The 18,466-nt window shown below is 40.7% G+C and overlaps 1 protein-coding gene across 19 annotated transcripts in view; it reads left to right on the plus strand.

The window, feature by feature from the left end:
- NTRK2 (neurotrophic receptor tyrosine kinase 2) overlaps window positions 1-18,466 on the plus strand; it is a 386,793-nt gene that overhangs the window by 12,337 nt on the left and 355,990 nt on the right. For 6 of the 19 annotated variants that reach the window (XM_081521624.1, XM_081521696.1, XM_081521689.1 and 3 more), the window contains exon 1: window positions 17,517-17,771. The exons of the other annotated variants lie outside the window; for them this stretch is intronic. The gene's annotated coding sequence lies outside the window, so the exon portion shown is untranslated. Of the gene's footprint in view, window positions 1-17,516; window positions 17,772-18,466 lie in introns of those variants that run through there. 19 annotated transcript variants of the gene reach the window in all.

The raw sequence follows: 18,466 nt of genomic DNA on the forward strand, positions 1-18,466 counted from the left end.
TTTCTCCCTAACCATCTGGCTGGGGACAGTCTTCTTACTTAAAGGCTTCCTTTTCTCTGCTTTTCTCATAAAAGATGATGTCCCCTCAGCTTTTGTCCTAGGGCTGCTTCTCTTCCTGAGCTATGTCACCCTCACTTATGACTTCTGTTGCCTTCTGCATTCTCCTGATGTCCTAATAATTGTCCCCATCAACTATAGTGATGACCTTTGGGTCATCTGTCTACTGAACATCCTTCTTGGATATGTCATAGTGCATCACGCTTGACATTTCCAAATTAAATCATCATGGTCACCCCAAACCCATTTCCAGTGTTCTCTACCTTAATGAATGGTGCCACTGCCCACTTGGTCAAAATGTTTTGTTTTGCATGGCAAAACCTTGGCTCCTCCCACTCCTTAACCCCTGTATTCATTCAGTTATCGTCTTGCCAATTCACTTCTCTAAATATTTTTTATATTTGTCTAGTTCTTTTTATCTCTACTGTCCAGATTCCCTCATTCATTCTTGCTTCCAACAGATACTAACTGGGATCTGCTCTGTGTCATGCTAAGTACTTGGGATATGGTTGCAAGCAACATTGACCTGGTTTCTTTTCCTTACCAAGCTTGCAGTCTGGGAGGAGAAAGAAACATCAAACAAATACTTACATAACCAAAAAGTTAATTCAAAACCACCATCATTTTTTGCCTAAAATGCTGCAGCTTCCTATGTGGCATTCTGGTCGGCAGTCTCACCCTCTTTGTATCCATATACCACGCTATGTTGGAGTGGGCTTTCTAAAACGCTGACCTTATGCCATTGCTTCTAATCACCCCATGGCTCCCCATGTCTCTTAAAATAAAGCCCAAAGTTGTGGTTTTTTAGGTTAAAACAAAAGCAGATTATCACTATATTGCTATACAGTAAAGCATATAACTGTCACATAGATTCAGACACACAGTCAGCATAACAGTTGCTTTCTACACCAGCAGATCTATAAAGGAGAACAAATTATTAACTGGAAGCTTGCTTGGTGATCTTGGAATTAGAGCAAGGGCACTTAATTCTGCATTTAAAATGTTAAATGGCATTAAGTTAAGCTTGCCTGAGGCATCCATCTCCATAATGGGAGAGCCTTTACAAAGGGGAATGCAGAACTTGAAGTACTTTGGCCCAGACCTGTGTCCCCTGGATGGACACTCCTTTCTCTCGCCTTTATTCACTGCCCAGCACTGATTCTGATTGACACATTCTTTCTTTAGAAAGGTTAGCGCCTTTAGCCAAGACTTGCTCAAGCCTGGGAGCCCTTCTGAGTCTTTAAAGTGATTTTGCACATTTTTTTCTTTGAAATGCATTAACGTTATTATATGGACTTTTATTCACAATTACTTTTTTTAAAATTAATATTTGAATGTTTTAGGAGATAAAAACAGTATAAAGAAGTGTATCATGAAAAGTTAGTCTCCCTCCCATCGTGAGTTCCAACTGGCCAATCCCTCTACCTCTCTCTCCAGTAGAAACTTTGATTTTAGTTTGTGTGCCTGCTTTTAGAAATAGTCTACTCAAGCATGTGAGTCTACTCACATATGTGGGTGTATATATATATATATATATACATATGTGTATGTTTATGTATACATATATATGTGTATATAACTGTCTACATTTTAGTATTTTTTTACTTAACAGTGTATCTTAAAAATGTTTCTGTATCAACGTATGTGGGACTTCCCTGGTGACTCAAGAAACCGCCTGCAATGTGCAGAAGCCACAGGAGATGTGGGTTCCATCCCTGGGTCAGGAAGAGGCCCTGGAGTGGGGCATGGCAATCCACTCCAGTGTACTTGCCTGGAGAATCCTATGGACAGACGAACCCGGCGAGGTACTGTCCATAAGGTCCCAAATAGTTGGATATGACTGAAGGAACTTAGCACGCATGTATGCATCAGCATATGTACTGCAACCTTATTTTTTCAGTCACACAGTACTCATTGAAGGAGTAGATTTCATTTGACTAATTTTTACTTGGACACCCTGTGTTCAAGTTCTTGCACACTTGCATAATTTTATCTATAGGAAAAGTTTCTAGAATTTGAATTACAGGGGCATTTGCATGACATTTGCAATTTGATAGATATTGCCAAATTGTCTTGCAAAAAGATCACATCGTTTTATTCTGCCACCCAAACTGGAAGCACCTGTTTTTCTACAGCCAAGCTGATACTGTTTGTTATCAAAACTTTTGACCTTTGTCAATCACATTCCTGGGAATTAGTGTAACGTCATTGCTTTATTTCACAATTCTTTAATTATGATTTGTTAAAAATCTTTATATATATATGTAAGTAGCTCAGTTGGTAAAGAATCTGCCTGCAGTGCAGGAGACCCAGGTTTGATCCCTGGGTTGGGAAGATCCCCTGGAGAAGGAAACGGCAAACCACTCCAGTATCCTTGCCTGGAGAATCCCATGGACAGAGGAGCCTGGTGGGCTAGAGTCCATGGGGTTGCAAAAAGTCAGGCAAGACTGAGCCACTAACATACAACAAGCCATTTGTACTTCTTTTTCTGTGAACTGTATATCCCTTAGGCATTTTCTTTTTCTATTGGATTGGTGACCTTTTCAAAAAATTGATTCCTAAAATCTATTTAGCAGTAAGAAAATTTATGCTTTGTCTAATGTTTTGCTTGTCTTCTGATGTTGATCATAGTTTTTGGTAACATAGAATTAAATGTTTTTGTAGTAAAATTTATGATTTCCTTATGACTTCTGTATTGTAAATGTGGCTAAAAAGAGTCTATCCTTCTATAAGAGTATAAAATAAGTCTCTTATATTTTTTTTCTTTTACCTTTACTATTTCATGCTTTTGTATTGCTTTATCTGGCTTTTTAAAATGTAAAAGGTGAAGTACTAAAAACAACTGTTTCAAGATAGCTAATCAGTCTATCAGATCTCCTGACACCATTGATTATATTATTCAACTTTTCCCTCACTAATTTAAAATAACAATTTTAAATTAAATATTTAAATTTTAAATGAATTCTAATATGGTTAAGTATAAAGATCATCTTTGTGTTTTGGCTTATTTTGGGATCTATCCTCTTCTGTTAATCAGTTTGTCTGTTCACATACTAGCACTAAACTTTTTATCTTCTGAAGTTTCACATTTATTTTTGTATTTTCTACTTGTATTAGTCTTACTCATAAATTACTTTCAGAATTTTCAGGATTATTCTTACATGCTAATTTTTCCATATGCATTTTAGGAACTGCTTTCCTAGCTCCCCCCACCCTCTACATAATATTGATGTTTTAAATTAAGACAGCATTTATATTTGTATATTAAAATCTCACAATTTCTTAATAAGCCATAAAAGCCCTGCACCCTTTAATTTAAGCCCATTTCTCCAGTCTCATTTTGTTCCTCTCCCTTTCTTTAATTGGATGATGCAGTCTCTCTGAGTTTTAAATTGCCCTATGGAGTTATAGTCTCACTCACCTCCAAGGCTTCACACTGGCTGTCCTCTCTGCCAGGAATACCATTCTCATGGCTCCTGCCTCTGACTAACTTCCTCTGCCTCTCTTCCTCTGGGCTATACGTCTCTTCCATGTGCTTTTACAGCTCCAACCCAGTGTTTCCCAACCCCATCATAGGTCACTTAATATAGTAAATGCAGGCCTATGTACCAGTCTGTATTATAGTATGAAGTAGTGTTAGTCACTCGGTCCAACTCTTTGGGACCCCATGGACTGTAGCCCGCCAGGCTCCTCTCTCCGTGGGATTCTCCAGGCAAGAATACTGTAGTGGGTAGCTATTCCCTTCTCCAGGGGATCTTCTTGACCCAAGAATCAAACCTGGGTCTCCTGAACTGCAGGCAGATTCTTTTCTGTCTAAGCCATCAGGGAGGCAGGGACCATGTGAATCTTGTTTACTACTCTTCCCTAGCACGGTGGCCTAGATCTCCCTATTATCCACAGACACAAGGAGATATATATATATATATATACACACACACACACACACATATATATATACACACACACACATGTGTATCTTCTTCCCCTACAAATCTATCTTTTAGAATTCCAAATGAGAGTATTTATAAAGTTGTTCTTTGGGCTGTCAGTGTGTAAATTTCTAGACATGATTTTCATAAAGTCATCAGGTTAAGATGTTTGTTTAAATAAATAACCTTTATGGAATTAAATAGCACTGTGCTGGTTCCTGCACAGTAAGAAATCAATTCATCGTAGAGACAGCATCATTGGAAAGGAAAAAAGGAAGAGCTTTGATGAGGCAGGATTATTATGTGTCCAGCAGGAAGGAGAGACAGGGAAGAGATGGAGGGTGAATGTAAGCAGATGAAGAGAGATGCAGAACAAATCAGCTCAACAACAAGTGTAAATCCAGGAAAGAAGAATCATATTAGGGAAATTCGATCTCCAATGAACACATGGGTCTAATGAGGAAGATTTGTGCCTTTTCTGTTGTGTAATAGCTAATAATGGATATCCCTGTGGATCAAATGCAGTTTTCCCTGCAACTACATTTATGGAGCTTCACTCAAAAAGCGATTCTGGTGTGAAATTTCAGATGTGATTTATCCTTCTTGTAGTATGGATGGTATAAGCTGTTCATTTTTCAGGGGTATGAACAGTGTGTCAGGTCCAGTTTAATGAAGCACCTGTTGCATATACTTTTGCACATTTACAATCAGGGTGTGTTGGGCTGATCCTGTAATATTTCATGGTGTTTCATTTGTATTTTTAATAATTGACATTATCAGTCATCTTAGACATTTTGATAGTCGTTTGCAAAACTTATCACAAAGCAACTGATAGACATATGAGATTTGCGAGTCTTTTAAAAATAGAGTGGGGAAGAATATAGGTGAACAGCTTGTGTTGAATAATCCAAAAAGATAATTCTCCCTTGAGATAAATAACATCCATTTATTTATGTTTACATGATGCAGTATGTTCATAATATACATAACAAATGAAAATAATTTAGACTCCTTGTGTATTTTGAAATTTAAACTTAAAAAAGAATGGTCATTATGGAACCAGCATATAATATTTAACTCTTAAGAGAAAGTCTTATTTTTGGTTGAGTCACTGACTCTCATGGTAAACCCAGGTGGCCCTCTGGGGCTTAACTTCTTTGCCATCTCATTTATTTTCTCAGGGAATTGCTTTCTCCTAAAAAACAAAAACAAACAAAAACAAAAAAACACACAGAACTTTACTAGAGCTTAACTGCCTGGTGACTTGAAAGCATTGCTGAACCTTTTATTTACGCCAGCCTACCCTGGAGTCCACTCTGTCACCACTCTCCTTTTATTGTAGATTATATCTGTACATGTGCAGTTCAGTGTGCCATAGACATTCTGTTGACAAAGTTATCTTTTCCAGCAGATACCTGAAATGGAGGACAGGCATTGACTGTTTATACATGGATTGATTGCTTGATTGATCAATTTATTCATTCATCTAGTCAATTAGTTAATCAATAAATATGTTTTGACTATGTCCTCCCACCAGGTGGTTTTCTGGGTCCTAGGTAACAAGACCTAGGCCAGCTCCTCCCATTCATATGGCTTGTTGTAGGTCCCCAGTCAGATCATTGTTCTACACAGCTGAATTCATCAACAGCCCCACAGACAGCAGTCTGGGACCCTCCCACCACCACCAACACACACTCACACACACACACAGACACACACACACACAGAGTTGTGCCTAGACACATGCTCATCTGCAACTGGAGGACAGACCCACACAAAGGCCTGCACAGGCCCCGGGAATGAGCTTAAGGGTCTTTGGGTAGAAAATTCTGAGGTCCTACTAGGTCAAGAAGGGCAGGTGTGATTTCCAGGCGGGAGCATCCTCCTGCCTCATATGGAGGAGTACCAGAGTGAGGGCCTCTGACATGCCAGGGTCCACTGCCTAGAGCTAAGGGGCCCAGGGACAAGGCTGTCTGGGTTTTTGCCTTAGGGATCTGACCTTGGCTTCATGGTAGTTGTGAGTCATAATGTGCTGTAGAATAGAGGAAGTATAGAGCTTTTGCATAGGAGCACACAGAGGGGACCAGATGCCATGATCTTAGTTTACTGAATGTTGAGCTTTAAGCCAACTCATCAAGAGGCTGTTTAGTTCTTCTTCACTTTCTGCCAAAAGGATGGTGTTATCTGCATATCTAAGGTTATTGATATTTCTCCCGGCAATCTTGATTCCAGCTTGTGCTTCTTCCAGCCCAGGGTTGCTCATGATATACTCTGCATATAAGTTAAATAAGCAGGGTGACAATATACAGCCTTGACGTACTCCTTTTCCTATTTAGGACCAGTCTGTTGTTCCATGTCTAGTTCTAACTGTTGTTTCCTGACCTGCATACAAGTTTCTCAAGAGGCAAGTCAGGTGGTCTGGTATTCCCATCTCTTTCAGAATTTTCCACTTTGCTGTGATCCATGCAGTCATGACTGATGTTGAAGCTGAAACTCCAATACTTTGGCCACCTGATGCAAAGAGCTGACTCATTTGAAAAGACCATGATGCTGGGAAAGATTGAGGGCAAGAGGAGAAGGGGATGACAGAGGATGAGATGGTTGGATGGCTTCACCAGCTCAATGGACCTGGGTTTGGGTAAATTCCGGGAGTTGGTGATGGACAGGGAGACCTGGCGTGCTGCAGTTCATGGGGTTGCAAAGAGCCGGACATGACTGAGTGAGTGAACTGAACTGAACTGAACTGATACAGAGAGGTGGCCTTCCCTGGTGGTTCACACGGTGAAGAATCCGCCTGCAATGCAAGAGATATGGGTTCAATCCCTGAGTCAGGAAGATCCCCTGGAGAAGGGAATGGAAACCCACTTCAGTATTCTTGACTAGAGAATCCCATGGACAGAGGAGCCTAGCAGGCTATAGTCCATGGGGTCAAAAAGAGTCGTGCAGTCCCATGACTGGGTGACTAACACACACACATACAGAGGGGAGGTCAGGCTCTCCAGAATGCTCGTCCCATTGCAGCGCCCTCACCTCTCTTCAAGGGAATTCTCAAGCGTGGGGATCCATGTTTCCAAGAACAACTGTGCAGGATTCCCCAGCCCCTCCGACCCACTCAACTTGTGTTACAACAAGCTTTGTGATTTCGCAGACACAGACAGAACAGCAAAGCATAGACTCTGTCCCCAGAAGTTAACAGGGAATCTGTCCCGGAAGTTAAACATCAGTAGCTGCAGGTTTCCACTTTTCTGTCTTCCCCATACAGATTTTATTATTGCTCCTGAAAGTTCTAGATCTGAATGTACTATTTTAAGAATTATTCAGCTTTTTCAGTTTGGTTCAGTTCAGTCTCTCAGTCGAGTCTGACTCTTTGCGACCCCATGAACCACAGGACACCAGGCCTCCCTGTCCATCACCAACTCCCAGAGTTCACCTCTCCCAAACCCATGAGTCGGTGATGCCATCCAACCATCTCATCTGCTGTCGTCCCCTTCTCCTCCTGCCCTCAATCTTTCCCTGCATCACAGTCTTTTCAAATGAGTCAGATCTTTGCATCAGGTGGCCAAAGTATTGCAGTTTCAGCTTCAACATGGTCCTTCCAATGAACACCCAGGACTGATCTCCTTTAGGATGGACTGGTTGGATCTCCTTGTAGTCCAAGGGACTCTCAAGAGTCTTCTCCAACACCACAGTTCAAAAGCATCCATTCTTCTGTGCTCAGCTTTCTTTATAGTCCAACTCTCACATCCATCCATGACTACTGGAAAAACCATAGCCTTGACTAGATGGACCTTTGTTGACAAAGTAATGTCTCTGCTCTTTATGGCTGGATAATTCTTTTTACTGGTACCCTAGGAGGATCCTGGAATTGTGAAAACTGTGCCTAAAATGTTTCTTTTCTCATTATATATATTTCCAAATTGAAAAATCGCTGAATGTGTCAATAGCCATGCTTAGATGGATCAACAAATTAATATTTCCTTTTCTTTGGAAGTTTGTGTTGGGAATCACAGAGGTTATGAGGCAGGATGACTTGGAGGGTTAAGAGCCTTATTCTGAGGTTCGTCTGCCGCTGCTGCTTTGGACTAGTTTAAATAGAGGCCTCACTGTCTCAGTTTCCCTATCTGTAAAAGGAGACAATAGAACCTTTCTCATGGGGTTTCTGTGAGGTGAAAATGAGCTGATACATGGAAAATGATTGTACCTATGCATAACACGTTGTAGGAGCTCAGCTGTTTGTTTTTATTTTTATTGTGTGGCTATCCTCAACTGTGTTTTGAAGGAGAGCAGACTCTATAGGTCTCAGGAAGGACAGAAAAGCAAAAGAATCTGACTTGAGTGTGGCACTGGAAAGCTGCTGGGTTTAGGAGAGTGGATGTAAAAGGGTGCTGGTTCTCCTTACTGGAGCCTCTGTATACCCTTTCCCTGGTGTGCACGGTTCCATTTTGGTGCACTCAGCTGATTGGGATACTGGACATTTGTGTGCTGAGCAGTGATGGGTCAGAATTAGCTTCGATGACTCAGGTCATGATCTTGGTTCTGAAACTTTGTTTTCTCCAATAGTACTGGTCCATTTTATCTATAAGATTGTTTACAACAGTTCCCATTGTCTCTGGAGATTATCAATCAATTTGTATTCCATTTTCTCTTTTCACTGTCTTTCTCATTTTTAATTGCAAGACCTTTACAGAATATATACCTTCGTTTTTTCTTTGTTTTAAAATTCTGGTAAAATACACATAAGAGAATTTATCATCTTAACATATTTAAAATGTACAGTTTGTGTCCTTAAGTACATTCACATTATTGTGCAACCAACACTATCCAAATCCACAACTCTTTTCCTCTGCAAAACTGAAATTCCCCTCCCTCAACTGCTAGCATTCTACTTTCCATCTCCATGTATTTGATTCTCTAGGTACCTCCAAAATATGCATCTTTTCTAGCTATGATATATTCCTTGAATTAAACATCTCTACAAGAGATTTGTTTAGGACTTTTCCATGCACTCACAGTTCCTTTCTGTAGAGTGGCTTCTCTTTATTGTGGCTTTACACGGCCGATTATGACTAGAATCCCTTTTCACCAATATCTTTGTAGTTTAACTCCAAAGAAAATAATCCCTAACCTTCTATAAAAGCCACTAAAGGTTCACCTGTGAAGTGAAACCAGTGAAGGCAAAATTGGAAGTGTTTTTCACATTCTATCACTCACCTTACTCCCACAGCCTATAAAGCGGGCCAAAAAATTGTGCCAAAATCAAAACAGACCTTCACAAAAATCCTAAAATTTTACCACTTGAATCATTCTTTTTTCTTGACATTATGTTTGATGCTCATTTTCCCCTGTGCCATGTTTGATCTATCTGGAAGTTAGAGCAGAAATGTTAGTTCCCCAAATTCTCTTCCTGTGGAATGATTTGACCTTATTGGAGGCCAGGAGTTTTCAGAAGTGTGCTATGCTGTGGTTTGTGCTGATGTGAATGCTTTTTACAATTCTTAAGTCCTGGGCTAATCATCGGAAGTTTTTTTTACACCATTCATCAATGAAACCTTGATTGACCCGAAGTAATGGGAAAAGAGGAAAAGAGATAATTTGGAAAAAAGATAATTTTGTGTTGGATTGGAACTGCAAGATTTTACTTTTTGTAAACAGTCACTTTGAAACACAAAAAATCATGGATTGAGTGATTTTCTAGTTCATTTTTTGAAAACTATAAAATGATGCTGTCGTACCAGCATATTGATCATAATGGCAACCACATATTGAATAATAAATATAGGAAATATCAGAATTAATCAGCTTATCACTAGTATTTGAATAACTGATGATTATTTTACACCATAAGGTTAATAAGATAAAAATGAGAGGAGTGAGGAAAAAAAAAGAGACAAGAATTGCAACTAACTCTTAATGGTTGATATAGTTGCTGTAACTGAGCACATTTGTCCTCAACTTCTTGGCAGTGAAAAGAGAAGCTCATTATTAGTGGGGAGAATGCCTACTAATTCTGCAGGAACATAGCTTTGTCTGGCAGTCTGTTCTGAAAAGAGTTTCTTTTACAGGGAATATGAGTGATGCAATTCACAGCTCTTATGAAAAGTGCAGATTTCATTTTCTCCTTACTGAGAAAGTCAGTGAAAGTTGGGGGCAGTGACAAGGGCATCAGTTTTGCAAGGACACTAAAGTGGTCCAAGAATTTCATCTCCCAGTACTGTAATTATAAAACTGAAACAATGCAGGATCTTAGTTACCCATCCCCTCATCCACTTTGCTGAGCCGGGCAAGGCTGGAAGCAGGACTGCAGATGATCTGAAGTTGTCCCCTCTGACTAGAGCTTGGAAAATGTTACTCTGTTCCTGGTGAAAGCCAGATTCATTCTCTTTGGAAGCCAGACAAACAGATGGTGGGGCTGACATCCTTTCACGAGACCAAGCAGCCCAACTTGTGTGCCTATCCAGGTGGAAGCCACCCTGTCTGCGGACAAGATGAGCTGCCGAGGTACCAGCAGGCAGATCCAGGCTTGCCTGGGGAAGCAGTGCTGTGACAGCCTCAGAACGTGGACAGATGCTTGATGGAGACCACAGAGATCCACCCACAGAGCCCAGCAGAGATGGTTTTAGCCTGGAAACTGTTCAGAGCAGGTGTGACCAGACGGCTTCCCAGCCAGACGAAAAGTCTTCTCAGGCTCCTGGGGTGCCCCCCCCCCCCGAGAGGGATGGCCTCTCATGGGCCTGCCAGGATAAATTAACTGACGAGTGTACCCTGAGTGACCCAGTGAGCTGACTTGTATCCCTGGTGGTTTCATATTGACCAAGGGCTTCCCTGGTGGCTCAGATGGTAAAGAATCCTCCTGCATTGTAGGAGAACTGGGTTTGATTCCTTGGTCAGGAAGATCCCCAGGAGAAGGGGATGGTTACCCACTCCAGTATTCTTGCCTGGAGAATTCCATGGACAGAGGAGCCTGGCAGGCTATAGTCCATGGGGTCGCAAAGAGTCAGACAAGACTGAGCAGCTAACCCTTTCACTTTCACATCGACCAATATTAGAGTATACCTGTCTGAAATAAAAATTTTGGCTCCAGTATCCCTTATGCCTCTTTCTTGATGGCGGTTCTGTATCAGGACCATTTCTGTCCCAGAGCTCTTCATCTGACGTGGCAAAACTGTGCCATGGTACACATTTAGTTGCATGTCTCCTCAGGTTTGCTATGGCAGGTTATTATGATCTATCGAAAGATCTGAGAGCTAATGTGAAATAGTAAATAAATTAGTGGGAATAAAAAACATTTTTTGTCAGGGAAAAATATCTCTTGCTCCTCTTGGGATTTTCTACCCTTGTACCAAGAACAATATAAAGTTATACTTGGCTTGTGTCTATGTCCATTTTAGTTACGTTTTTAAACCACAGAAGAAGTTTCTAAAGGTTCTGGAACAGGTAGAAGTAACTTCTTTAAAAACAGGAGGTATTTTTATTGTGATCTCTGTGTCATTTTATCTGATGAGATTCATTTTAAGGATCACTGTGCATGGAGTTGACATACCAGTGTAGGAGAAGAGTTGGAAGTTTGACATCTCAGAGGAAATTACAAGCAAGAATTAAATCAGGTGTCATTAAATCTTTCCATGGGCCAGTGAATAGCTGAGGATGGACTGTGACCAACTGGAAATGTGCCCCAGACCCCCAGTGGCAATGCTCGCTGTGAAGGATGCCAGAAAGAAATGCTAGTCTAGTTTGCAAGACCTTCTGGCTCTTTAAGAGAATATGGAAATTCAGATTTTTTAAAATGGGAAATCTTCCCATTTTGGAAAGTTAGCAGCTAAAAACAGAATTTATTTATTTTAATTATATTGACACTCTTCTCACCCTCTGGTATAAGGTTTACATGACACATTATTTGTAGGCTGGGGTCTAATTCTAAATTTTCATAGGAGGTTATTATTTAGTTTAAGTCAAATTTATATTTTTCTGCTGGAGATTGATATGTTTTTGATAGAAATTCAGTTCTAAGGTATTTTTCCATAGTTAATTTTTCTGGTCACAAATTGCAGTGTTTCTTTTTGGGAATCACTCCATTGATAGAGATGGATAAGAAAAGTGCTATATAAATACTCAGAGAAAAACCCAAGGTATTTTTCCTTCATGATATGTTGCTGAAGTTTTTCTTATAATTTGAGTGCTGAAGGGAACTGAGACATTATCAAACCCAAATTTCCACCTCCATGGATGTGGGCACTGGAGGTAGGTTGAGATTCATTTCATCAGCTAGTTAGTGACCAAGCTGGCCCCTGGACCCCATGCTTCTGCTCATTGTTAATAATTAGCATTAACTGAGGCCCTCATATGTGCTTGGGCAGATTTCTCATTGTTCTAACAACTCCCTGAGGCAGGTACTCTTATTATTCTGTTTTATCAACAAGGAGACTGAGGTGTAGAGACTTGCCCAAGGTCATATAACTGGTGAGAGGTGAAGCTAGTGGGGCTTATTTATCCCTCACACTACACATTATTTTCCAGGCACTTGAATTTTTAAAAAATATGGTTAATTTACTATATTGTATTAGTCTCAGGTTTATAGCAAAGTGATTTGGTTATACATACATATATATATATATATTTTTTTTAATTTTTCCCAATTCTCTTCCATTATATTAATAGTTTGTTACAAGATATTGAATATAGTTCCCTGTGCTATACAGTAATTTCTGTCATTTATTTTATATATGGTAATGTACATCTGTTAATCCCCTACTCCTAATTTATCCCTCTGCTCTTCCCTTTTGTTAACCATGTTTGTCTTCTGTGTCTGTGAGTTTGTTTCTGTTTTGTATATACATTCATTCATATTATTTTTAAAGTTCCACATATAAGTGATATCACAATATTTGTCTTCCTCTGTCAGACTTCACTTAGTATAATAATCTCTAGGTCCTTCCATATTGCTGCAAATGGCATTATTTCATTCTTTTTTTATGGCTGAGTAATAGCCCATATATATATGCATGCACACATGCTCAGTTGCTTAGTCCTGTCCGACTCTTTGTGACTCCATGGATTGTAGCCCACCAGGCTCTTCCATTCATGGGATTTCCCAGGCAAGAATGCTGAAGTGGGTTGCCATTTCCTTTTCTAGGGAATCTTCCCGACAGCAATCAAACCCGAATCTCCTGTGTCTCCTGCATTAGACAGGTTCTTTAACACTGAGCCACCTGAGAAAGTGAAAAGTGTTAGTTGCTCAGTTGTGTCTGACTCTTTGAGACCCCATGGACTGTAGCCTGCTAGGCTTCTGTGTCCATGGGATTCTCTAGGCAAGAATACTGGAGTGGATTGCCATTTCCTTCTCCAAGCGTCTTCCCAACTCAGGGATCGAACCCACATCTCTTATGTCTCCTGCATTGGCAAGTGGGTTTTTTACCACTAGTGGCATGTGGGAAGCCTCCCTACATATATGTATATTTAACATCTTTGTCCATTTATTTGCTAGTGGATACTTAGGTAGTTTCTATGTCTTAGCTGTTGCAAATAGTGTTGCTATGAACATTGGGGTGCATGTATCTTTTTGAATTAGATCTTTTGTCTCTTCAGGATGTATATCTAGGAGTGGGAATGCAGGAACATATGGTAGCTCTATTTTTAGTTTTTTAAGGAACCTCCATACTCTATTCCATAGTGGCTGCACCAATTTGCATTCCCCCCAGCAGTGTAGGAGGGTTTTGTTTTCTCTACATGCTCTCCACAGGCACTTGAATTCTTGAGTTCCCAAGGAATTTAGGCTATTCTAGGAAGCTGCAGTTCTCAGAGCTTGGCGTTGTGTAAAAATCTGAGAAGATTTTTTATTTATCTCCTGTTACCTCTATGTAGATGTAATACATGAGAGCAGCCTGTAAAATGTCCTCATTCCTTTCATTTGACTGTTGTTTTCAGGCTGTGATTATTTGCAAAGGACCATTTTGTAGAAACTTTAGAAATTATTTCTTGTTGTAGGTGAAGGATTTACAAGTTAATGGTCCTAGTAGTATGGTACAGTGGCTCTGAGCTCAGAATTCAGAGGCAGGTAGATTTAGGTTCAAATCTTGTTTTGGCAACCATGTGACCTTGAGGATGTGACCTGGCAAGCTTGGGCCTTGGTTTCCTCTTCCAAAAAAGCAGAAAAAAAAAATTATAGTGCTTTTCTGGTAGCTTTGCTAGGTTAAATGAGACACCCATGGATACCCCAGTGTCCGGCACACAGCATTCTATCAAGAAGAATTACTGGGGCTACTTCAATGCCCTTGGTCAAAAACATAGGTGTGCTGATGCTAATCAGCTTGTGCTATTAGGCTGGCTATTGGAATTCAGGTTCTGAGCCTGCTTACTTGGTATTCTCTGCATTCATGCTGTCACAGGTGGGATAGTGGACCCTCTGTGAAGATTGGATTGAAGGAGTGAGAAAGTCTTCTTTTGAATCCTGCTTTGGCTCATCATGGACTGATCTTCAAAGCTCCTTCTTAGCAGTTTGCTGAGAAACTAAAGATACCCTATTGTGGATTCAGGGAACAAGGGCAATTATTTAAATATTTATTTATTTATTTTTGGCTGCACTGGGTCTTCATTGCTTCATGCGGGTTTTCTCTAGTTTCAGTGAGTGGGGGCTACTCTCTAGTTGTGGTGTGTGGGCTTCTCATTGTGGGGGCTTCTCTTGTTGTAGAGCATGGGCTCCAGGGTGCCCGGCTTCAGTAGTTGTGGCTCCTGGGCTCTAGAGCACAGGCTCAATAATTGTGGTGCGGGGGCTTAGTTGCCCCGTGGTATGTGGGATCTTCCTGAACCAGGAATCGAACCAGTGTCCCTGCACTGCGAGGTGGATTCTTAACTACTGGACCACCAGGAAGCCCAAGGGGCGATTTTTTTTTTTTTTTTAAAAGCACGATCCTATTACCTGTGATCGATAGCTTATGGCAGAAAGGATCTGCTCAGAGTTGAAATGCCTCACCCCATGGCTATAAGCCTTAGCTCATATCAAAATCTCTTGTGAAGTTTGAGTTTATCTACTTTTATTAGCTTAATTATTTATGTGGTGGGGTGGGATGGGGGTGGCCAGGGTATTTGGAAATGATTCCATTTTGAAAAGTGATCATTAGAAATATTCACTGCTGTTTCTGTTTCTTTTTGATATATTGCTGAAGTACACTTTAGCTAACATATTCTATGTCCGACTCTTTGTGATCCCATGGACTTGTAGTCAGCCAGGTGCCTCTGTCCACAGGGATTCCCCAGGCAATAGTACTGGAGTGGATTGCCATTTCCTTCTCCAAACAAAGTCTAAGGTAAAGGGATATTTTACTTTGGAGTGATACTGCTGTTAAGCTAATACACAGTAAGAAAAGATGCGTTAGAAACCACTCTTTGTTACTTGGGAAGGTTGCCTGGAGGAATTATTTGATAGGTTGTTAAAGCCAATATGAAATATTTTCAAATGTGATGAGTATCCTTTCTAGGAAACTGTAATTCAAAAACGATTCTGTGAATTTTTCCTAAGTTTATCTCCCTCTGTCTCTCTTTTTTTTGCCCCAAAAGCCACCTATGAACTTTTCGTTAGGCCTGGGTCCTGGATGTCACATTGAGGCTGGAGAAACTTTGGTGATGAAACAGAATAAAATGGCAAATAGTGTGGGATTTGCTTACATTTGCATTCTTTACCTGTTGACTTTCTGGGGACCCTTCAAGGACTGACCTTATGGAAGCCTTCACTACCCAGTCATATCTTGTAGGTCCTTTCACTGTGCCCTTGTGGTGCAGCTGCTTCACCTCTGCTCAGAAACATCTCTTCTGCTCATCAGATGCTGTGGCAGTGAGCACTGACCTTCAGGAGCATCACCCCCTCAAGGTCAAGAACAGCTGGATCCAAAGATTCTTTCTAGCCTTAACATTTCTGAGACTGAGATGGCAAATGAATGCTCATCTTCCAAGGGCTGTTAGGTTTTATCATTTACAAAAAATTAATGAGTATTTAGGTTGACTAGGTTGTATGTTTGTGATCTAAATTTGCTTCTAGATAGGACAAATTTTGCTTTCAAAATTGGCTCTCTGTCTTCTGTTCCAGTCATTACTTTGTTTCCTTCTTTCTGTATGACAAATGAATTTATTTTCTATTATCACAATTTTTTTATTTAATTGTGCTGTGCATGTGGGCTTCAATGGTTGGGCACATGGACAGAGTCACTGTTCTCTGGCTTGAGAACTTGGGCTCAGTAGCTGTGGTGCACAGGTTTAGTTGCTCCGGAGTATATAGGATCTTCCAGAACCGGGGATTGAACCTGGGTCTCCTGCATTGGCAGACAGATTCTTAACGATTGTGCCATCAGGGAAGTCTCCTATTATCACAATCTTCATTTAATGTTTATAGGGTATATATGTCTGGTCATTCCAGTGAGATAATAAAAACTCCAACGGGGAATGTGGAGGTCAGATTGATTGCTTTAAGTCAGCCAGTATTCCTTGAGAATCAGCTCTGAGTTAGGAAATGGACATGCAGTTTGATGAGTAACACTGTTCTGTTTGAGGAGTTAACAATTCAGTCGGAGAGTTATATAGATTAGTAGAAAAATACTGTGGTGGGTACAAAGTGTATCTCCATTCCCTCTAATTCTTAATTATGAAGTTAAGAAGGAAAATAAATGCTAAAAAAAAAATGCTTGTCAACTGATGGAATAAAAATATCCTGATTGTGAAAAAGCCTTTTTGGTGTTGCCTGTAAATCAGGAAGTATCTCAGATATTGGAGGGGCCTAGATTAGTTCTGGGGCTCCCCGGTGGCTCAGTGGTAAAAAATCCCCCTGCCAATGCAGGAGATGTGGGTTTGATCCCTGGGTCGGGAAGATCCCTGGAGAAGGAAAGGGCAACCCACTCCAGTATTCTTGCCTGGGAAATCTCAATGACAGAGGAGTCTGGTGGGCTATAATCCACTGGGTTGCAAAAGAGTTAGACAGTGATTAACAACAGCAGAACAGTTTTGGGTGAATTCATTGAGAAGTTCCAACTTTTAGGGTGGTAGATAGTAGTCTCAGGATGTAGTGGAAGTAAACATCAGCGATAGAAAACAACCCTTTTAATATGAGGCCCAAGAAGGAGTTGTAGAGATAGATTTGATAAAGGAGAAAGACATATTTGGGCAAAACAGAACGGTCAAAGGCCAACGAGGATTTTGTACACATTGCAGATGAAAGGGTGGGCCAGAGGGACCTGAAGGTCAAGGAGGTAAAAGGGAAAAATTCTTAAGGAGTATCAAATTTAAGCATCTAAATCCACCAAATCTCTGTCACTATTCAAAGGCTGCCTACTGTCCTTAAAGGGGAGCTTGGAGGAGAATGGATACATATATATGTATGGATGAATTGCTTTGCTGTCTACCTGAAACTATCACAGCATTGTCAATCGGCTATGTTGTCATTGTTTTTCAGTACTAAGTTGTGTCTGACTCTTTGTGACATCACAGACTGCAGTGCACCAGTGTTCCCTGTCCTTTAGCATCTCCCGGAGTTTGCTCAGGGTCACGCCCATTGAATCAGTGATGCTATCTAACCATCTCATCCTCTGCTGCCCTTGTCTCCTTTTGCCTTCAATCTTTCCCAGCATTAAGGTCTTTTCTAATGAGTTGGCTCTTTGCATCAAGTGGCCAAAGTATTGGAGTTTCAGCTTCAGCATCAGTCCTTCCGGTGAATATTCAGGGTTGATTTTCTTTAGGATTGACTAGTCTGATCTCCTTGCTGTCCAAGGGACTCTCAAGAGTCTTCTCCAGCACCACAATTTGAAGGTATCAGTTCTTCAGTACTCAACTTTCTTTCTGGTCCAACTCTCACATCCATGATGACTACTGGAAAAATCATAGCTTTGACTAGACGGACCTTTGTCGCCAAAGTGATATCTTTGCTTTTTAGTATGCTGTCTAGGTTTGTCATAGCTTGCCTTCCGATTTAATTTCATGACTGCAGTCACTGTCCATGGTGATTTTGGAGCCCAAGAAAATAAAATCTGTCACTGCTTCCACTTTTTCCCCATCTATTTGCCATAAAGTGATGGGACTGGATGCCATGATCTTCATTTTTTGAATGTTGATTTTTTTTTTTTTTTTGGTTGGGGGCTAATTACTTTACAGTATTGTAGTAGATTTTGCCATACATTGACATGAATCAGCCATGGGTTTACATGTTGATTTTTAAGCCAGCTTTTTCACTCTTCTCGTTCACCCTTATCATATACTCCAATATAAATTAAAAAGTTAAAAAGCGAGAGAGCGCTAAGGCAGCAGCATCTGCAGGTTGGAAAGACAGAAGCTGGAAAGCTCGTCTGCTTTCATAGGAATGCTGGGGCATGGGCTCTAGGGGGAGGGCTTCTGCCTTAAAGCCCCTGGGACCTTAGCTTTCCGGACAGGTAGGCATGGGCCAGAGGAGCTACAGGTCGTCAGGGAGAGAAAGGTCTGTGGCAAAATGCTGGGCCTTTCCACTGCTT

The sequence above is a fragment of the Giraffa tippelskirchi genome, chromosome 1 (assembly GCF_054371585.1).
Source record: "Giraffa tippelskirchi isolate mGirTip1 chromosome 1, T2T-mGirTip1v1.2.pri, whole genome shotgun sequence".
NCBI classification, from domain to species: Eukaryota; Metazoa; Chordata; class Mammalia; order Artiodactyla; family Giraffidae; genus Giraffa; species Giraffa tippelskirchi.